General features: G+C 33.0%; 1 protein-coding gene and 1 long non-coding RNA gene across 2 annotated transcripts in view; both read right to left on the reverse strand.

The window, feature by feature from the left end:
- Positions 1-24,327, reverse strand: part of LOC106052305 (uncharacterized) — a 233,101-nt gene that overhangs the window by 198,508 nt on the left and 10,266 nt on the right. The window lies entirely within an intron of this gene.
- Positions 2,561-3,983, reverse strand: LOC106068411 (uncharacterized). Its single transcript, XR_008777848.1, has 2 exons — positions 3,837-3,983; positions 2,561-2,789 (listed from the first exon to the last, which is right to left on the reverse strand). It is a non-coding gene; the product is annotated as an uncharacterized LOC106068411 (long non-coding RNA).

A 24,327-nucleotide genomic window follows, 5' to 3' on the forward strand; every position in this document is an offset into this window, starting at 1 on the left:
GGCAGAGTACCAAAAGACTGGAGATAAGCTATTGTCACCCCCCCCCCTAATTAAAAAAGGAGAAAAATCTGACCCAGGAAACTACAGACCAGTATCACTTACCAGCATCACATGTAAAATCCTAGAACACATAATATGTAGGAACATCATAAACCACTTAGACAAACATAATGTCCTCACCCCATACCAACATGGCTTTAGGAAATATGAATCATGTGAAACACAACTAATAGGACTAATTGATGATTTTTCAAAAGGTTTAGATAATAGTGAACAAATAGATGTTATCTTACTAGATTTTTTTCAATGCTTTTGACAAAGTTTACCACCATAGTTTTTTGGATATATCTTTGAGGAGACGTCATTTACAGCTTAAAAAAAAAAGTATTTTAATTGTGTAGCAGCTCTCCCTATTTTTGTCTAACTTACGATAGGTAATATACACTTTATTTTTGTTTTATTTTAGGTACATTCTATTTTAAACGCACGTTTTTTTTAATGAGTCTATCTCTGTTGTCATACGATTTGGAAAAGTATAGCTGGTTTCTCGTTGTGCTGGCCACACGACATCATGCTCGTTAACCGTTGGACAAAGAAACAGATTAGCTTACAATCATTTGTCCCATAGATCAATATTTTTATTTCCACAATTAAGCACGTACTGTCATAGTATGTGATCCTATCTGTCTTTAAGCTCGGAGACAGCATTTCAATATTTATTATCTATTTATAACCATATAATCATTAGAATCATTAGAATATTGGCAAGCTTGTTGAAACTTTCTTTTTCAATAGATATGACGATGAAATAACAATCAAAAATTTTGTTGTGATATTCTAATAACTCTCAGGTTTTATCTTTGTGAAGCTAGAAGAGCATATATACATTTTGTTTTTAATTGTACCTTAAGCTCTTCATAAGTATTTATTCCGAACAGTTCTTTTTGTAATGTTACGTTCCTCTTTTCTATATCATCATGATAGAGATTGATTATCTATTGAAATATTACCGCATTCAAGTATTCTCAAACCTGAACTGAGATTAAGAATAGAAGAATAAAGGAAAACGTAAATAAACCAATTGGGGACAGAGATTTAATCTGCACGAGAAGCTGAATAATATGTAGGTCGCAAAAGTCAAACAAGGCACTCATCCTTATTCTTCTGAATCGAAGACATTGCCATTACTATTCTCGTCTCAAATGATCTTCCAGCTCAGAATGGAAAGGCAATTAAGATAGGAATGAAATCAAATTTCAAATAATTAATACTGTGCTATCTACATTATTTCTTTTTTAATCCGGCTATGTTTCACACAAAAACAATCCCGATATTTTAATAGGATGTTACATTTACAATTTAAAAATTCATCCGAATAGCAAGCTCGCAATTCAAAGTATTACTTAAAGTACGAACCATACGTTTTTAAGAGTTCCATTATTGGGAAATACATTTTTAAGACTCTCCCTTGCTTAGACGAGAGCCACTATAGTAGACCCCAATTTACATCTCGGAAGTCGTCGTAGAACCCTTGGGGTCTAAATAGATCACTTTGGGAATCATTGATCTAGACCAAGAACAACATAAAAAAGTGTGAAATTCTATGGCAAGCAACAAAAATATTTGTTTAATAAAAAGAGACATTTTTGCTTAGTGTCTGTAACCTGATTATTAAAAACATAACTAGGATTTTTGGAAGGATAGCGAAAAGTCAGAAGAAAACTTTTTACAGCTCTAGAGTAAAGTTGAATATAGTTTCTGAAGTAGATATGTAGATAATACGACGTTGGCTTTATTAAGTATACGCTCCTTGTTCGACATCGTTTATCAACGTCGACAATCTTTAGAATGTTGGCCTTTTACCTGTGTTATTTCGTTTGACATATATTTAAAAGACACAGCGCTTGTACGTCTAACAACAATTACAAATACTTTTTATAAATTATTTTACTTTAGCGTTTTTTCATGGTTTTAACTTTCTTATTACGCTGTTATCTTTTCACGTATCTAGAACACTGGACATAAAATGGGTGCGAAAAGAAAGAAAGGGATATATGTGTAAACTTTACCTTAATCGCTTTTCACGGCATTTATACAATTTAAAAAAATGGGTAAAGACCTGAATTTGAACTCATTGCTCAATCATCCAAAAGCCGACATGCTAACCACTGTGCTAGTGAGGTGCTTACGGACATAGAAGATAGTATAGAAAATTATATTGTGATCTATTGTTTGTTTCAAACCTACTTGAAAATCGGCGACCTATTAAGGGGATTGATTCAGCATATACCACCACTTCAGACAAGTACAATTTCGTTCCCGTGTTCGAGATACCAAGAAAAATAATTAATTACCAATAGATAATTAACTAATGGGGTAATTGTTTGTAGTTGGTTATTGTGTTGACAAGTGAAAGAGATAATCTTCCTTTTTTTTTTAGCTTCATCCGAGATTGGGTGTGGGAGAAATAACGTGTGCAAACGTTTTACCAGACAGACAGAGTGAGTTGATATAAGCTTTGTAAAAATAAATAACAAAAAAAAAACAGTAACAAAAAGCAAACACTAAAATAACTTTATTAAAAGATATATATGCATTGTAAAACAGCTAATTAACGATCATCCCTCTATCTCTTCATCACTATAGCCTGATTGTTGCAAAATATTAAGGTCGAAATATTTTTGACGGACACAATTTGACCTTCATCTGTATTGTAGTCTGTTAGACCGTCATGGCACCATACATGATCTATCGATGGTTTCTCTTTTGTCTGTTTTTCAAAATTAAACCTATTAACGTAAACAAAATATTACTGATAAAAATTTTTATAATAATGATAATAAAATAAGGGTTCTAAAACTAGTGAAAGGTTACTTCTGGTTATCGTTAAGTGAACCCTTCTTGAAGCAATTAATACAAAGCATGAACTTCTTTATCAATGTACGATATGTCATTGCTTTAAAAAAACAACATATAGAACAATGTTACTAATTGAATATTTATGAATAGGCTATACTATTTAAATATTATATTTCACTCTAACATTTAACATTATTCAGCAGGCTTGACTCAGAAATCTTTCCATGAATTGGGATAAAGCTGCAAAGCTACGCAGGTTTGAATTTAAAAGTGGTTCTTCTTCTAGGTGGTTAGCCAGCCAAGACTAGAGAGCCCCTCCTCCCCAAAGCTTACTTATTAAGACGCTAATTTCTCGAAGTTCTCTCTTCTTCTGTTAGCGAGAACAGTTCCGTCGCACTTAATATTTGAGGCCAGGAGTTGAATTTGTTGTCTGGCAATTATGTGACTGTTTTTTAGATAGTGGATTGATTTTATCATTTGCCACTTCTAGCAACAACTTTATGGTAGCAACGAGTTTATGTACTTCGTCAAAGTTTGAGGAAAATATTATAACTATATACATGAATTTGGGTGTGCAATGGCTGAGTGGTTAATAGATTGGCTTTTTAACCTGGGGTCGTGGGTTCAAATCTTGGCTAAGACTGGAATTTTGAATTTCGGAATTTTTAGAGCGTCCCTGAGTCCACACAACTCTTATGGGTACCTGACTTTAGTTGGGGAAAGTAAAGGCAATAGGTCGTTGAGCTGGTCACATGACATCCTGCTTGTGAACCGTTGGCCACAGAAACAAATGACCTAAACATCAACTGGCCAATAGATCTCAAGGTCTAAAAGGGGAAACTTTACTTTATATATATATATGAAAAAAGAATATTCATTTTTTTTTCTGGACGGATTTATGAAGATTTAAATGTGCAAAATCGTTTTTTTGTATTTATATGAACGAATTAAAGATGTGATTATTTTAAAATGTTTACCTATTTACTTGTTGGCTGAAGAGCATCATACGTGTGATTGTCAAGTTGTTGATTTTCAAGGTTGCTATACACTAAAAAATGTTTATGAAAAAGGAATACGTTATAATATTTAGCTTCAATACATAATCTCATTCATCTTTCATAAACATTCTTGCGACAAAAAGAAAAATGTTTAACTTTATATTTCTTTACGAATATAACTGAAAAATAAGAGGTTGGGGGCATGTACATTGGCTATTATTGACGTAAACAGTCTGGCTACAGCAGCTTGAATTCCTGATGTGGACTTTCAAATTTCGAGATTTAGCTTTGAAATTTGAACTTATCAGGCCACAATTTATGTTCATGGAAGTGATTAGTTAAAAGTATTATAATAGTGTTATTATTATTGTAGAATAGAACTAGTTTCATTGTCTGGCATTCTAGTCTCTAAACAACGTCCGCTGAGTAAATTTTAGGTGATGGGACAGATCTGAATTTTTACTTCACACGGACGGTATTGCGATTCTCTTAAGAATGTTTCAAGCCTCGAATGTGTCTGATAGGTCAGGTATCACTATTTCCTCGGCTGCTATTATATTTTTTTACAATGCTATATACTTCTTAAAAATATGATACACTAAAGAACTGTTTAAGATGAAATTATTACCTTTCTCTCTCGTACTGACTGGTAACTGATAAGTGTGTTCTTCTTGTGAAAGTACTTCAACCTTGTTATAAACTTTGAAAAATAAGATCATCATTGTAGAAACTCAAATAAAGTTTATGCAAAACTTGTAAACCTAAAATAGGAAAAAAAATATAATTCATATCTCTTTATATTTCCCTTTCAAAACTGTGTGTGTTCATCTTGCTCATGGATCAATATGTTCTTTTTATACACAACAAAACTTTTTCGTAGCAGAATGCTAAAAGATATGTTTTTTGCATGTATTCTTATGTAGTTTTAATTTTAATTAAATTAATTAAAAGATGAATGTTAAGACTAACACTAAGACTGCTTTATTGATCCTTATGTAAATTTGTGGTGATTACAAGGACTCCTTTCTAAAAAAAAATAGAAATAACAAAAGCAAATACATTCACATAAATTGCACAGAGACAAACATAAAGAGTTCATTGTTAGTACATGTTTCAAAAAATATTCATGATCGGAAGAATTGACCTAGTTGATGAAATAACTAATTTTGTTATAGCAATTGCGTTTGGTACAAATATCGCATGACCGAAGCATGACACACACAACACAAAAGCACTACAAAAATTAATTCAATTTATCTTACCGTTCAAAATATTCAAACATTCTTTTTTATCCTTCTTAAGTTTATCCAGATTATCAAATGAATCTTCATCTATAAAAAAATAAATATAAAAAATAATTAAAACATCAAAAATGTTTATACTATATGGTTAAATTTTTATTCGAAGTTCCTTACCTCTTGTTATAATTTGGGTCTCTGTGACTTTTTGCCTGGAAGTTAAGTATATTAGTTGAGTTTATTTCGCTAATATATATTAATTAATGTGTTATTATAGTTTTTTGAAAACCAATGGGCTTTGTTGCTGCACATAAATATTATATATGCGTCAGACGCGAATAGCCCAATTTTTCAGTGAAAGAAATCATAATAGTCATTTCTCTATAGAAGAAGTTACGAAGGTTATATTATATAAAACCACAGACCTATATATACTACAATAAATATAGGTATTTGCTCTCTGTTTACAATTTATTTAGGTAGGTGCAGTTTTACTATTACACACCAAGTATCATTGTTTAGAAAAACCCAGGTTCTTTTTTTTTTTTTTGTAACACTTTTTGCTAACAACGTATAAAGGAGCTAAACTACATCTCTATAATAGTAGATTTAGAACTACGTATTGTAAATGACATGAGTAGATTTATGTTAATAAATTAAGTGGAATAGATCTATTGTTCTAGAACTTTAGCATCGACATATTTTTGGGAATATCGTACATCAGAGCAGATAAATTTACAAAGGCCGTCAAGTCGCAATAGGTTCTGCGTATATGTATACAGTTTACGCCATTCACGATTCTGTGTATAATGAAGACTTAGTCGTAACGTATCACCACTTGAGCACATGTGATTCTTAAAACATTAAAAAACATAGTAAACACTAAACACATCATTAATCTTCGGAATCACTGACATTGTCATTAAGTAGACTCTATATCTAGATCTACATTTCAGATCAAATCTAGTTTAGAAATCTAGATTCTATCTTGAGACTACATTGTCAATAGTCTAGATCTAGCTCTACCTGACTAAATGCTGTTAATTAGGACAAACCTACATCTACTACATCTGCTATCTAGATTATTTTATATAGAGTCTATATCTAGATCCAGAATAATTATATAGCTAGTCTAGATCAGACTCAGTATATCTACTGTCTATACAATATTAAATATACTTCTATTTATAAATCTACTTTTCAGCGCCGATATCCTATACTCTTAAGCGAGCAATTCTTGTATGTATGTATATATATTTATATATATATATATATAAATTTTATTTCAAAAACGGCTCTAACGATTTTCTTTAAAATTTCAAGGTATGTGCATATTAGTGAGAAAAAAATTCTCAACTCATTGGCCACATCGGGAAAACTCGAGGTCGACCGTTATATCGGTTTGAAAATGCCTCATTATCGAAAAATTAATTTTGGCTAAAATGTTTTATGAATGAAAATTTTCCATGACGTAAACGGGAAAAACACTGCTTACGTCACTGCTAGGCTTACCGCAGTATACTAAAATATTTCTTTGCAAACAAGAACGAGTTTTAAAGAACCATTAGACCTAATTAAACATTTGCGCACCATCTTACTGTAGATTGATTAATTATAGAACTATGAAAGAAAAGTAATGAAATTAAATGTGCCGATGTATGATTAGTTATTGTGTTTTAAGTGCTTAATAAGTTGTTTACACTTTAATTGTGTAAAGCGGTGTAGATACCTTTTACTTTGTTGTTTATTTAGCTGGTGCCCTCCAGCTGTCTCGTTCTGAGGTTGCATGCAACCATGTGCTCTCTTCTATGTCAGCTAAGTCAAGTTTGCGCCATAAGCTGGTGTTTTAAGCGTTTCGGTGTTACGTCGACCACTTTTTAGCTCACCAAAAAAGACTGCCTTTGGCATGCGTTCGTCTGAGATTCGTCTCCCATACAGGATACTGCTCTGTCCAGCGTTACTGTCGGACTTAAAGAATTCCCTCTATACAGAGGCCGCGGATACACATTTGAGACCAAAAGAAAATTTGCTGCGAGGACAGACGCAGACGCTAAAAGAAAATCTTAATCGAGCACCGCGGACAATGGTTATGCTTGCCTTGGAAGTGGCAAGATATGTAGGTCACATCTGCAATCCTCATTAATTTTCGGACTCTAAGACAAGCCTTATTATTATTATTATTTTGCTGGTGAATTATTACCATGTGTTCATGCTTCGGTGTCTACTGTCCTGTACCAAAACAAAGGAAATGGTCATAACACAGCTTCTCTACGCCTTTCTTGCTCACACTAAACATGATATCCATCTAGCGGTCAACGAGTTTGCGTACGCTGCAGCCTCTTTTGATTTAACTATAAACCTCGGTAAAAAGCTTGGAGTTAGGGCGTGTTGACGGAAAGCCCAGGAGAGATCTGAATGGAGGGATGTGTAAAAGCAGGTCATAGCACCACTGGGATGGATGGATGGCAAAAGCCGGTATGAACTTCTTATAGTCCGACAGTCAGGCTGGGCAGGGCACGTATGCCGTATGGGTAACGAGCATATTATTCGGCGTAACAGAGGTGCCCTACGGAAACGTTTCTTTAGAAAACTAATGCAATGATTTAAGTCTAATAAGAAAAAATGAGCCATTTTACTTTGTCACTAAGTGCATGTTTTACCCTATAACGTAGAGAAGTTACACTGCAAAGACTTTCTTCCAAGCCAATAATAGTAAGCCTAAAATACAATTACGCAAAAGATGGATTGCAAAACTTTAAGACGGACTTGAGCTGTAGTTTGTCTAGACTGTAGGAGGACTTAAAAGACTTTAAATTTAATCGACATGTTCAATTAGGCCTACAATTAGAACTAACAGAACACTAAAACAACTCTTCAGATAAGTAGTCTTTATCCGATCGTTCATTTTCGTAATTACAAGAATATTCTCAAAATGACTTCGGGTATATATCCTTCCGAAATTATTTAACAGAGCGAGGTTCGGCCACCTGATACAAAAATATTCTCAAAATGACTTCGGGTATATATCCTTCCTTAACAAATTATTAATCCGAGCGAGGCTCGGTCACCTGATATTAATAATAATAAGGCTTGTTATCTTGTTCGAAAATTCCCGACGATCTTGAGTGCAATATTTCCCATCGATACGCAGCCCTAGCTGTGACTTACATATTTCCCCACAACCAGGGCAAGCATTACAATTGTCCGCCATTGGTCGATTAAGATTTTCTTCTCGCCATCTGCGTCTGTCCTCGGCAGTGGATTTCTTTTTGGTCTCAAATGTGCATTCCGCGGCCTTTGTGAGTGACCTCTAGCTGTCTGTCTCGCTCACCAAAAAAAAAAAAAAAAGACTGCTTTCGGCATACGTACGTCTCCCATACGGAGTTCGTACCCTGCCCAGCGTAACTGTCGGACCATAAGAAGTCCCTTTAAACTAGTCCATACCGATGTTCTCAAGGACATCGCTGTTTGTAGTCCTGTCTGGGCACGTATGTTTATGATGGAGCTCAAGCATTTTTGGTGAAAGCGTTCAAGTAGTGTTAGCTGTAATACCCATGTCTCAGATCCATATAGAAGGGTTGAGAGAACCACTGCTTGGTAAACATTTTTTTTTGTAGGCAGCCAGATCGATCTATTCCGCCAACTCACTCCTGGAGGCGTCCAAAATTACTACAGGCCAGACGGTTATCAACTTCCTTGAAAGCGAGGTGTCATTCGAGCCTGGCCCAAATCCTCAATGAACCATTGACCGTATCGAAAGCTTTGGTGTTTTTATAGTGTACTAGACTTAAATCTTGTCTAAAATCAAGACTAAGACTCTAGATCTAGACTGCCTAAAAAACCCAGTAAATTCTGATTATCTTAGATTCTGTTTCTACTATATTTATTTCCTATATGTATATTCTAGAAGTAGATCTATACAGATTCTATAGACACAACTGGAATTCAGCGTGAACATTTATAATTATATAGATACAGATTATAACTAGATTTGATAGATCTGTGACAGTGTGACTATTATGACAAGACCCTTGGCATGTGTGAGATCAATTTTTAAAAGCAACTATAATTAATGGACTTCATTTAGAACAAGTTCATTCATATATTCACATAACATTTTTTTTATATTTATAAGCTTAGCATTTTTTGGACTAATGTCTCACAACGACTGATATGAGAAATAAGGTACAAACGTCAGGAGAAAACACGACCCCTTAAAACATAAAGAAATTAAAGCAGACACAAAATAGATAGTAAAATTCGTAAGAAACGAATATTCACAATTGATTACAGTAACACCTTTTAAAAAATCATTAACAGTTTTAAAATCACAATTTTTATTTTTATATATATATATTTATTTTGAAATTGTGTATGAAAAATTTCCGGGTACCTGAAGTAGGCTAGTCCCTAAAAAAATACACAGATCTTGGGTAAAAACTCATCAAATAAGGTACTGTACATCTGTAGTTTCACGCGCTAATTTCAGGTCTTTTCTTTTTATAGCCTATATCGGGTTTGATCCCAACTACCCGTATTTTGTGCAGAATTTTTTTTCTCTATCAGGCACACTTAAAATTATAACATAATAATGTCAGTTAAATTGAAAAAGAGAACAGCAAAATGTAAAGATATATAAGGAAAAAGGCATTTTCGGCCCAATTTATGATTCTACTTTTTTATCTAAGAAACGAAACGCATTAGGTCACCATTGCCCATTAAATAATATCTTTTAACATATCAATAACTTACACTCTTTCCTTACGTTGAAAGCACACCTTTCCTGTAAAAATAAATAATTAAATAACAATTTAATAAAAAAAAATATATGATGTGAAAACAGCATAACATTTTTAATTTCTATATTTTAATGCAATTCCTATTGATTCATTACAATTAAAACAAAACATGCTATATTAATAAAAAAATAAATACTTTGTGTTAGTAATGAGCCTAACCTGACTTATTTGTGTATTTTTTAATGTATTTTTATTAAGAAGGTAGTACTTTTACTTTTATGAAGACCTACCTTTAACTTTTAAGACTATTAGACATACCACTGCTATAAGTGCTACTGATGCTGAAGATACTGCAATGACTATAATGTTCTGCTGAGAGAGAAGTTCACTATTCCTGTTCACTGTGTGGTAAAAAAAAAATAGTTTTTATATAGCGCTACTTTCATGCTTATAGCATGCTAAGTGCGCTATGGTGCAATCTCATGTGTGGACCAGTGAGGGTAGGAGGTTTTGGGAGAAGGTTTTCCGTGACGCCTTTAGTCACCCATTAAACACAGCTCTGCTCGAGTCGGGCGTCGAACCTCGAGCCCCTTCATAGCCTAGCCAAGCGAAAATCAAGCGTACTTAGATAAAAAGAAAACTCGTCAAACTAATCAATTAAAAGAAAAGAATAAAATAATTGGAATTTTGAACTGTACAAAAATGTGAGGGATTCTTCTATTGATCAAATGTTCTAAAACTTTACGTTATAAACAATTGTACATACAGATTAATTCAGACATGCGGACGAACAACATTTAGTATCGATGACATACATACTAAAGTCTCTATGACGTTAGAACTTAGTGATATCTGGATATTTGGGCGCCAAGGCTGACATTGGTTAGGGGAAAAAAAAAGGTGGTTGGTCGTTTTTGCTTGTTACATGGAACCCTTGTTAACAGCAGGTCACAGAAAAAAGATTACTCTTATATCATCTAAACTTTATTTTTTATCATAGATCTAGTAATTGGAAATCATAAATAAGAGCACTCTCGTCTCATATTATTATTTTGCAGAAAGATGTAATTAACCAACCTATTTAAATGTAGATAAGATGATTAAAATAAAAACAATTCTTTCGATCTAGGATTAGTGGAATGTTATCTCAATGAAAACTAACGAGACATATCTTTATCTCATGAACTAGCGTAAATAATTATAGTTCTGCAATTAATAGCCAATTCTATTTAAAAATGGTAATGTGTTATTTCTACATTACATTCTACACACGCGCATAGCGGTAAATTGTTTGGATTCCTGACCGTAGGGCTTTGCGTTTGAATCCTGGGTAAGAAATGTAATTGGGATCTTCAGGGCACATCTAAGTCCATTCAGATTTGGGAACGGTAAACGCGGTTTGTCGCAATGTTGGCCACGTAACATCCTCTTTAAATCAAGGGCCACAGAAAAAGATGGCCTTTACAATATATATCCGATAGACCGCATTGCTGAAAGGTGAATTTTTACACACACAAATGAATAAATGAGTGAAGTACTAATGTACAAATACTTTAACACAAATTGTGTCTTGAACATAAACAAAGTTGTAAACAAAGTTTGTAATTTGAGGTAACATAAACTTACATATTGCACAGTTTGATGAACCATTACATCCATTAGGAGTTAGCTTACAAAATCCACTTATGCTGTCACATGATAAATTAATACAATTGATGCTGCAATTATGGGTACAATTCAACCCCCAGGAACCAACTTCACATTCTAGAACGAAAATACGTAAACATCTCGAAAATATGTTTATACAATATCTCTATTCAAAATAGAACTTCATGGGACCTTGATCCAGAAACCTGGAAAGCTGATCTCAAAATCAGCTCTAACGATTTTCTTAGAAACGTAACAGTTGATGTATATAGCTGGCCACACTGAGAAAAACTTTTGTTTAACCTTTTATAATTTTTGAAAGTAAAAAAAAAATAAATAAACGTATATTTGGCTAGAGAATATATTTAGAGTTAACATAACGTAGTCCGCCGTATTACCGTGATATGTGTACATTTAAGGTTACTTCAATTGTTTGAAATTTATAAGCGTCGTTTATACTTCTTGCGTAAATCTTATATAAATTACATCTAGATTCTAGAACTAGAATTAGATCTAGAGTAGATCTTAAGAGATTTAAATCAGAACATTTGGTATAGTGTAAGATCTAGATGTCAATATAATGAACATACCATGAATAATCGCAAAACTATACCATTCTCGCTTTCTGAACCGGAAATGGTAAATTTTAGCAGTTGACTGAGTCACGAGTTCGATACCCAAATTGAGGAAAAATATTTTTAAAATATTTTTTTATATTTGAAGTTTAAAAATGGAGGAATTTTCTTTAAAGAAAAATATTTTTAAAATGTTTCTTCCTGTTTACAACTAAAGCCATTGTGAATGGTAAATAAACTTAATATAATATTACACAAAAATTTTATTTTTACACAAAATTTTAGGCTGCCCCTAAGGGACCGCGTTTGGTTAGCAAATTAGGATTTAATGTACATAAATGTATATTTATGAAAACATTTTTTTTTAATTACGCTAAATTCTCTGAATATTATTTTTTTAGATCTATAGAACTCTTCAGCAACCTAACACTTTTCAACAACATAATTATAATAAAAAGGCTTGTCTTCGAGTCCGAAGATTAATGAGAACTGCAGTACTTAATGTGGATACGAAGCCCCAGCTATGACCTACATATTTTGCTAATTCTATGTCAAGCATAACCATTGTCCGCCGGTGGTCGATTAGGATTTTTTTTTTTCGCCGTCTACGTCTGTTATATTAGGTTTTTAATTTTTATTTTCTGAAACTATATTTTTCAATGAAGGACTTATATTTTTTTAAATCATGACGCACCACTTCTACTTTTCTTACTTATGGTTACCATTAACTCATTAATGCTTAGAGCTTTTCGCACCTCTTCTACTTTTCTTACTTATGGTTACCATTAACTCATTAATGCTTAGAACTTTTCGCGATAAAATTATTTCCACATATATCTATGTATGTATACATATGTAAATAGATCATTAAACAGAGCTTGTTTTTCCCATTTATATGCATTTTTGGATAATTTCTCCAGCTGGCCAGCGTCTTTTTTTTTCAGAACTGGTCAAGATCTCATTCGATACTTCCAGCGTCTTTTACAACTTACCATACTTACATAGTTCTTCTATAGTCATTGTTCAGTCAGGCGTACCACACTTTATTAATTCAGTTCTTGAAGTTGGCTATGATTTGGAGATTATATTATCAAATAGAGTAGGCTTTTAAACTACTAACTTGTAGTACAATCAGGTCGTTGGCAGCAAGCATTACAACCATCAGAACACGTATCATTTGTAGTCGTGCATGTGTTGTTGACGCAATGCCTATTAAAACTGACTGCTATTGACGCCCCCAGTCATATGTAATCAATCTATATTTAAGTTGGAAATTCAATTCGACAACAATTATTATTTTTTTAATTTATTGATTTTAACAGAAATTGTTTACATCCTCTTTCACAGTGACACCCACCATTTTTTACTATGTGTATGTAGGGTGAGGCTACATGTTTAAGCGACACACGTCAAAGGTCGTTGTTCCGCCAGAATAGCTATATTCACAATTGGTCGAAGTTTACAGAGTAATATAATACCGCATCCTAGACCGAATATAGCCCGCGAGTCATAGTTTTGTCATCACTGATTAATTAAATCAAATAAGAAAAAAGCTGCTTACCTTTAGTACAATCAGGTAGCTTGTAACCAGCTTCACATCCACCATAACAAGTGCCATCTGAAGCCATGCAGGTGTTGTTGACGCAATGACTGCTACAACTTTGACTGCAATTGACGCCCCAAGTTGAATTTAAACATTCTACAAAGAATAAAAAAAAGTCAATTTGCTAAGATTTTTAGCGTCCCAAAAGGGGAAAAAACCCTATTAGTCTATGTGTGGTCTGTCTGTCTGTCGGTCCGTCCAGTATAGATCTCGTAAACTAGAAAAGATATTGAAAGTCCGACATTATAGTATTTTAGTCCATTCAACTGTTCCTTTTTTAATTTTCTTAAAACGAAAAATCTAATTTTTGGAATCAATTATGCAAGCATATTTACAACTATTCACTAGTAATAGTAAAAAATACTGGAGGTTATTTAGTAAGGAAAATTACTATTTACCATATGTTTAGCACATTTATGCAAACGGTTTTAGATTTTTTGTCAAAAAATATATATTTGTTTTACAATTGTATTGCTAACTAAAGTAAGTTCTGTCATACTAACTACAACATTTCCAAAAAAAAAATTTTTTACTTTTTTTCAATGATAAAAAAAATGTTTCTTTCTGAATATTTTATTAGATTTCGTTTTTGTATTTAAATATTATGGTTCATAGTTTTATGTGTAATTGCTACTTTACTATTGAGTCTGGTATCCTGAAGGCTTTCTAAATTTAGTGATTTTACTAAGGGTGTTACTCTAGTCAAATGTAAAAATTCGTATTTATGAATCTCACTGCTGTCTTTAATAATTTAAACTGTAAAGGAATTCATTAGGTAAAGGAAATTGAGATTGTTTAAACTCTTTGTTTTAACGTTTTTTATGACAGCAATCAAATCTATCAACCGACACCATAATATTAAAAAAAACCTCATTTATCCTGGCGTTTAGTTAGCTCTCATAATTTTTATCAACATAAAAATCATCATATTACCAGCAGTACATTGATGTGGATCGCTGTATCCAAGACATCCTTGTGTACAATCTCCAGTCTTAGGGTGACAAGAAAGATAAGCGCACTTGGTGCTGCAAGTGTTGGTACAGTTAATTCCCCATGTTCCTGTTCTGCAACCTTAAAAATAAATAAAATAAAATAAATAAATATTTACCATATGAAAGAAAATAAAGTTCCATATTGTTATACCCTTGGTGGTGATGTGTGTAATCAACCGACACAAATCGCCCCAGACCAACGCTAGACGAGAGGTCAACCGTGACATGTGGTGACGGTAAACCATAATGACTCGCGAAGTCCCAAGAAACCTCCGAACTAAACATTACTTAAGCCAGTCATGTCAGATATTGTCTAGAAAAGTCGAGCAACTTTACGTCGTTTTCTAGAAAACCTTTGGGAACTTACATAAAGAGCGAAGGTGTCATAGTCAAGAGGGTTAGGTTTGATTCAGTTTAGTGCGGTTTAGCGTTGTGGTTCTGAACCGCGCATTGCGACAGCGCAGTGGGAAGTAGAGTCAAGACAACTTGCGAGTACAAGACGAGGTCTTGATCTTGATCTTTGATCAAATCCGACACAAGCCCAGTGTCTGTGAAGTTAGTCCTTAACAGTGGAGCTCTGTTCAAGTCTGGGCCAAGGCAGAGAGGCAAGTGAAATTTTATATAGTGGTTTAAAAGTTATATGGTTGTCGACGGTGAAGCTTTTGTACAGTCAGTGTTGCGTATTGCCTATGGTACATTTTTGCCTGTAATTTATTGGACATTAAACTGTTACTTTTTTTCTGGAGCCATGAGTTGTCAAGTTCTTTAAGTTCCATCTGACCTGCCTAAAAGTCAGCACAAACTGTAGAAAATCCCCCTTAAAAAAATTGAAAATGAGTCTGTGTTAACGCTAGCTACAATGTTTCTCACATTTTAAGTAGAGAAATAAAGGCTTTTAACCACCCGTAATAAAATTTAGGGGCCTATATATACCTCAAATATCCCATTAACCAATGTAAGTACTATATCCACGGGTTTTGAATAAAATAGTTTTAGGTCAATTTAATTTCGTTTTTGTTTTTGTTTGGTGATATGGCCCGCGACATAAGTGTTAGAAATTTAAATGGGCCACAGACTGAATTAGGTTGAGCATCACTCAAAAAAGTAAGGTCTTTCTTTCAGAACTTGCGATTTTTGGGGCAGATGTTGTTAAGGGCATAAGAAAAAGTTGCCAGGCGAAAAAAAGATGAAGATGGATTAACGAGCAGGGTGTCATGTGGCTAGCACAACGACCAACCGCCTTTAATTTGCCCAACTAAAATCCATTAGAGTTGGATGGACTCAGCGGCGCCTTAAAAATCCCGAAACTCAAAATCCCAGTCTCTACCGAGATTCAAACCCAGGTCGTCAGTTTCGAAAGCCAAGCGCTTAACCACTCGACCACCGCGTCCCCTTGAGCATCACTGGTCTTGAACTATTTATGCTTTTAACAATGCCTATTAGCAATGACGTAGACTTTGTTTTTCATAACTAGAGCAAACAGAAAAGATTACGCTAATACTGTAAATCACTCATAGTGAGGATTTTAATTAGGCACATTTAAATTAAAGCTGCATTCTATAACCAATGTTTATTTAATTATAGTTTAAAAGAACAAACGTACATTATTCAACTAAGCCACGTTTATAAAACTAATAGAAACCATAAAAGAGTATAGCAATCTAGAAGAAATTTGCCATAAATACAAATTTATTCCCAAATAACGAATTAATTTTCTCACTGATATTGGGGAAAATCCATTGCTTTCTTTAAATCTACCCGACAGGAGAGTAGTGAATGGGTCAGTATTTGGAATATAGGAAAGGTAATTGCATTTCTATATTTTTATTCCATGTGAATGAATTTAACGAGTCAAACACGAGAAAAAAATCGGATTCGGTTTGTCTCGCAAGCATTTAAATATAATTTATCAAAGTATTAAAAAGCACTTCGTCATAAGAATTGCATTATAATCATTACATCAACATTATATATTCGACAACGAAGGAGGAGCTATATATATATTTATATATATATATATATTGTTACAAATGAACAGTGATAGGTAGAGGTCAACGTGTGACCCCAGCGAGATGACACAGCAGCCAGTGTTCTCTGGAATCTACGCGTATAAACAAAGACAGGATGTGACGTGCCCTCACGTGTTGTTCCAGAGGACGAACAGATCTACGAAGGGGGCAGTGTTACAAATGAACAGTGACAGTTAGAGGTCACTACGTGTGACCTCGGCGAGATGACACTGCAGCAGGTGTTCTCTGGAATCGACATGTATAAACAACGACAGGATGTGATGTTTCCTCCCGTGTTGTTCCAGAGGATACTAGAAGTGTTTGTGCAACTTTGGAGGAGCGATTAGGGACTCTATATAAGCCAGAGAGTTAATGTGAAAGTCAGTCGTGAGTGAGTCGTCGGTACTGTTGTCTACTGTGCGAGACAGTAGAAGAGAGATGTGTACGACTCGATGCAAGTTAACTAGAGTAGAGTTAACTGGAGTGGACTACTGTCGTTAAAGTCTATACAGCGAACTACAGTGGACTTGAGCCGTTACAGTCGATACAGTCGATGTAAGATGTGTGCGGCTCTGATTCGGTAGACTTGAGTACGACTTGGTTCACCTTTGAGAGACCTGGAGCGACATTGGGAAGTGTGTCGTTGGTCTGTGGAATATGGCTCGATGCAAGTTGTGAAGAGATGAATTGCAACGAAGTGAAGAGATGAATTGCAACGAAGTGAAGAGATGAATTGCAACGAAGTATAGCTAACTGTAAACTGACAGATATTGTACAGTCTTCTACGCTACATGTTACAGTAACGAATTGTTAGAGTTAATAGTCAATAAAGTTATATGAAACTGAAAGTTTAGTCGTCAAGTTCTTTACAGTGTTTTTATTTGTGTGCCTACTAGTACATTTAGCCAGAAGATTCAGAAATACGTAACGTATATATTACGTATATATATATACGTAATATATATATATATATATATATATATATATATATATATTGTAAAGAAACAAGTCCTTTTACGTTTAAAGTGCCATTTAATCGTGGAACATTTTAACATAACATATATACACGGCAACGTTATATACAGATCTCCAAATTCACTCGATGACTTCCTCTCTTCTTGTTTACACACTCGTCACTTCCCACAAGTCCCTTAACTCTAGATGCCCAACACTTGACCGTGTGTCAAGGTTGACCTCACAGTAACCGTGTCACAACATATATATATATATAAGTTAAAATATAGGCCTTCATACTTTCAGGACAAGCTGGTGGATTACTGAAACCAGCGCAAACAGTGTTACAAAGTCCAGTATCTCTATCACAACTGGTAGGACAGGAAGTGGGACAATTTTGTGTGCAAGGAAGACTCCATTTACCTGGAGGGCATTCTGAAATATATTTTAAAGTATTATTTTAAATAATAATAATTTAAAAAACAACAACAACAACAACAACATAAATTGTTAAATATTTTTTTATTATTTAAATCAATTCCTTCTAATAAAAGCTGCTTGTATTGTAGGCCTATAATTTCACATTCCATTTTGTTTTTGTAATGCTTCAATATTGTAATGATTATTTTCAGTGAGTTAACGCAATCAAGTTCTTCTATTTCAGTCCATGCAATGATTTCTACATAAGACGTTGGCTAAAATGTTCACGTGCTTCTATTAATTCTTTCAACTCTTAAATGAATACAAAGATATCTTTTAGTGGAGTATGTGTGAACGGGAAAAATGCATTAAACTTCTAGAGTTTTGCAAATGAATCAATTACTAAACAAAAAACTTTCGTCACAGATAGATAAATAGCTTTATCTATCTATCTATCTATCTATCTATCTATCTATCTATCTATCTATCTATCTATCTATCTATCTATATCTATATCTATATCTATCTATCTATCTATCTATATATATATATATATATATATATATATATATATATATATATATAAAGATAAATAAAGATATATAAAGATAAATATATATATATATATATATATATATATATATAGAGAGAGAGAGAGAGAGATAGATAGATAGATAGATAGATAGATAGATAGATAGATAGATAGATAGATAGATAAATAGATAGATATATAAAGAGAGAAAGAGAGAAAGAAAGAGAAAAAAAGCTTCTATATTAACCTATTGTATAAATATAAGAAAGATTACTCCGTCTCAATATTTTTTCGTTAATTCTTAGCATATACTTTGAAAAGAAAACATACTTACCTCCATAAGCTTCCACTTCACAAAGTGAAATAAATGAGCCATAGCCGTTTATATTTTTTGTTTCATTAATGGATAATGACTTGATTGGCTTAGAAGTGTTTACACTTAGGTAATAGATAGGTTTTGCTTGTTCTTCAACATCTTTGATATTATCTACAACATTGTTATTACCATCCACTGATATAAGACGAAATCCAACTAAACGCATCTGAACGGTAAAGCTGTCAACTAGAAAAATGATTTTATTTTTTTGTCTCATAATAAAATTGACAGTGGGTCTGTATTTGAAATGGACCCAATGAAAAATGGAGATTTGTAAAAATGAGAAATTTAAGGCATGAGTTTAGTTACTAAATTAATTAGGCTTTATTGGTGTATTCAGTGGCTTAGCTAGGATATTTGATGCATTGTGCGGCAGTTCCTCATGATGCCTCCCCCCCAAACAAATAAGAACGTTATAAAACAGCGCATTTTCGAAAAAAAAAATCCATTTTGCTTAAAGATATGCAAGTGAATCTCACGCGCTTTGTTGACTGCAAAGTATCAATAATTTTATCGTAACAGTTTTTCCTCTTGGTCTTGTTCAATAGATGCAATCGTCAAATTAATGAGTCATAAATATCTTAAGCCCCTAGAAAAAAAAATATTTTTGTCTATGAACGATCGAGATCGATTTCCAAGTAAGGATTCAATTAAGGCGACTAAAATTATATTTATCTGCCATATCAAGACATTGTTCTTACAGGATATTTCTTGAACAATGCGGTCCAAGGAAGTTATTTCCATCAGAAGCTCTTTCTTGTATGTTGATAGAGAATCCATCTTCATCTTTTTTTCGGCTGGCAACTTTTTCTTGTGGCTAATGTCGGAAATTTTCAATAAATATTTGACTTTTAAAACTTTCTGTACTATTTATGTTTTCGTGATCATTAATATTATAATTAATTAGTTTTGCATTTTTTGGGGACATTTATGTATTCGGTCTCTCTGGAATGGGTGGTACTTGGATAGGAATTTCACTCGAAGATATTTTTTTGACTTTGTCTTGCCGATTCTTCAACTTTTAGCGATGTTCTAGTGCAGTATGCTTTAACAATGACATTGTTGATTGGTTTAAATCCATCCTTGGATTGAAACATGGTTGCCTAGTTTCTTCAACATCCTATATCATCATTACTATCCTTTATTGAAGGGATAATGGAGGACGCACTTAGAATTAATTAAAGAGAAAACTGCAACCATAAGTGGGAGAAATATTACAACTTTGTGCTTTGCTGAACGGTATAAAAGGATTTAACAGCATCAAAGGCGAAAATAAATCTCTTTGGACTACCTTAATCGCAAAGCAACTATTTATCATATCATAGAAATGACATCAATGTCATGGACATTAGATTTGTACGGAATGTTGTCGCCCACACATCAGTTCCCTTCTCTTTATGCAGCTTATGTGTCCGAAAATATAAATTAAATAATCCAAATTCTAATAGTCGTTGTGTAATGAAATAATATTATAAAATATATTATTTGTTTACATATTTTGAAATAATGAAATATGTCTACAATTTGAAAATGTTAATTGACTTTAAATTTAATAACATACCGTATTTGATTTCAGCTTTGCTTTGATCAAAATAGGAATATACGTTTTTCTTATTATATCATAATAAATATGCACACAAATTTGTACATTTTAATAATATATATATATTTGTGTTTTTTTTTTGTTATATGTCAAATTAATTAAATGTTTTCATTAATACATTTAAATACATGTACAAACACACGTATTTTCACTTCAAATGTATTAATACTTTACAAGAAAACAACTGTAAAATATAGTTTATTAACAGCATTTAACATTTTTTAAAATTTGAGTACACTATTTATGTTAAGTAACTACAAAGTACAGTATCAAACATCAAAATGTTTTTTAAACCAAAGAAATAAATTCATTGGGCTTACCTCTATTGTATAAGATAAACTGATTTACAATATAGTGACTATTTAAGGTCAAGGTGAAGCAAGGAATATTATCATTAATCCCAGTAAGTGTGCAGGAGACTTTGGAAAAATCACCATTTGTATTTCCGTCCACTGCTAAATCAGCTGAATATACTTTTAGAACGTTCTGGATCGGTCCGCTGTAGTTTGAAGTTTGTGTAGCTGTTTGTTTATATGCCACATTTCGACCTGTTAATAAGCCATACAGTCTTTAGCTTGCAATGTGAAGTCAATCTTCTTTAGAATTTGTAAGAATTATACTTGACTATATATCTCTAAAAAGAGACAAGCATAATTTTATGGATAAAGACTTGTTAAGAAGTAAGACAAAAACACAGAGAAAGATAATTGAAATATTTAAAGATAAAACTTAAATATCAGTTCATCAAAAAGAAAAGTTACGTTTCTGTTTATATAATAATACTAGCCGGATATGACCCTGCGGTCCTTAGTTTGTATACTATTGAACTAGTGGGATTCAATTTAGATCTATGTCAAACATGGCGAATGTTTCCATATTTTTTAATTGCTACAAAAATATCAAAATGGGTTTACCCGATTTGTATTTTTCTAAAGAGATAAATTTATGTATTTTTAGCGGCCGCGGAAAGGGGAAAAGACGCTATGGGCTTTGTTGCTAAGCATAAAAATTATATATGTGTCAGACACGAATAGCCCAATTTTTCAGAGCTAGACGAGAGGTCAACCGTGACGTGTGGTGACGGTAAACCACAATAACTCGCGAAGTCCCAAGAAACCTCCGAACTAAACATTACTAAAGCCAGTCATGTCAGATATTGTCTAGAAAAGTCGAGCAACTTTACGTCGTTTTCTAGAAAACCTTTGGGAACTTACATAAAGTAATACCCCCCCCCCCCCGCAGAATACGCATCGCTCTAAGAATAGCGTTGTACTCGGGCTGGACAGATACATATTCGTTTAAGACTTAACTCTCACGGTAGGCAACGAATATTGACCATAAATCTGACATGACGCCTGACATCTCCGGTACATCAATACATGTGAGAAAATCAGCTAGATATCTTCCCCACCCGTTAAATGAAAAGTCCCAACTATATATAGAGAGAGTCCAAAGCATTCCAAGTTAGGCCCGCTAGGATTCATACAGTCTCCTCTGTTAGGAAGTTTAGTTGTGAGGATTCATTAGGGACAAACGGGTGAGTGTAAACATTTTTCTATGCTTATTTTATCTTACAGAAATGTGTGAGTACACATTAGTACACAACCACGTTCCCCGTCATTACATTATGACTTTATTATGTATGTACATTGTACTATTTTATGTCGATGCTATATCTTCATATAGTATTATTAATGCCGCTATGGTTGTCTACATTTGAAACCATAGTTATTGTATTTGATTTGTTGTGTTTCAGCCAGACATAGGAACATTCTTCTCTTATAATCACTCAATAATTAGCAATCCATGATGAGCAATTAAGTTAGATATTAGCACCTTCATTTCATTTCTTAATTTAAATTTTATTTGATCATTTTTCTTTTGTAAACTTTCATTTATTAAATTATTTTATTTATGAACTTATAATATTGGTCTGTTCTTACTGTTAGTTGCGGTGTGCCTGTACAAAATCTTATATGTGAGCGGGATAAAATTAATAGAATTTCCCCTAGACTTAAACAAACAAGCCAAATATTAACAAATTAAACATCTCGTCACACTCTATACTTAATCTACTAGCCTAGAGATCTGGGCCTATCTATAGATCTATCTATAATCTAGTCAATCTATATCTATACAATATTCATTATAATACTTCTACTTATTTAATAAGTTAGTACTTAGACTTAGATCTATTATAGTTTATTAATAGATTTACTTTTCAATGCCTAGACCTAATAATAAAATTGCTAATGATATGTCTAATGAATGATTTTTTTTTATAGTAATAGGCCTACTATATCTAGGTCTAGACTTTACTTAAATCTAGTCTAAAATAATGACTGTCTAAGACTCTAAATGATTGAGACTTTTACATATAGGTGTTCTTAATAATACGGCATGTCGGCTGAAAGTATACTGTATACAAAGTATACATATATAAAGTGATTTTTTTTTGTAAACAAAATAGATGATGTACTTAGTGATAGATTGTCTAACTTTCAACAACTAATAAATTAACAATTAACGTTGAAATACAAGAATAGTAATAATTTTACCCGACATTGAAAAAAGGTACCGGTAGCCCGTACCGGTGCGTACCGTCACAAAAATATATGTATATCTCAATCTTCTTTCATTTAATTATTTTTTTTTTGCGGGGTTATTGCTACTTAATACATTGATACCAGATCGATTCTTATAGGGCCTAAGTATACATGCAGGATCTCGAGCATTGGATACATTTATTTTTATAAATACAAAGTTTTATGGAAGAGGCAATATATTAGTTGTTTGAAATTTGTAACTTCTTAAATTCAGGCTAAAAATATCGAAGCCTACATTTTTACACTCATTTCTAAACAATTAGAAGAGATATATATTAAACATAAATAACAAGATTACAAAGAGAGTTTGTGTTACACAAACTCAGAGGCGGCCCCCGTCGAAGTCGCATCCCTGTCGGATCTGCATATTCGCAAATAATATTCAAGAGGTGATTTAATTTTGATGGTCAAAAGTAATAATGTTTCAAAGATTCATTTGCCGTAAATTTAAATTTAAATTACATAAAAAATTTTAGATTAGTTTTAGTATATTAAAGTATTGCAATATTGATCAAAACGTTTGGAAATGAAAATCTACACTTTTTTTTTACACTTTAAGTTTAGAAATTGAAATTCTACATCTTAATCTAGTCTATTTTAGTCTAAACTAGATCTAGAAATTCTAGATCTAGACTCTAAAATAATTTTAATTAGAATATAAATCCAGATCTAGATATAGCCTACTGTATTAAAAATCTAGATCTAGTTTAAAAAATCTAGATTAGATCTAAATCAAGATATTCCTTTTTAAAACGCGAGTTACATAACGAGGCTTAATAAACATTACTATACCGAGTTCTTTTTTCATTTCATTTGAAGAATTAATTCCATATAACGTCAGAGGGAAAAAAACACTACGTCACACAGCCTAGCTAGACTAAAAATTGCCTTCATCTATAAGAGCCATTTATCGAGTGTTCATAGACATTGGTGCACCGAGTGCGTTCTTTTAGCATTTCTTTTAAAGAATTAATTCCATATGACGTCAAAGGAAAAAAAAACACTACGTCACACGGCCTAGCTAGAATAAAAATCACATTCATCATTACGAGCCATTTATCGAGTGTTCATAGACATTGGTGCACCGAGTGCGTTCTTTTAGCATTTCTTTTAAAGAATTCATTCCATGTGACGTCAAAGGAAAAAAAAACACTACGTCACACGGCCCAGCTAGAA

This window comes from Biomphalaria glabrata, chromosome 5, assembly GCF_947242115.1.
Source record: "Biomphalaria glabrata chromosome 5, xgBioGlab47.1, whole genome shotgun sequence".
Taxonomy (NCBI): domain Eukaryota; kingdom Metazoa; phylum Mollusca; class Gastropoda; family Planorbidae; genus Biomphalaria; species Biomphalaria glabrata.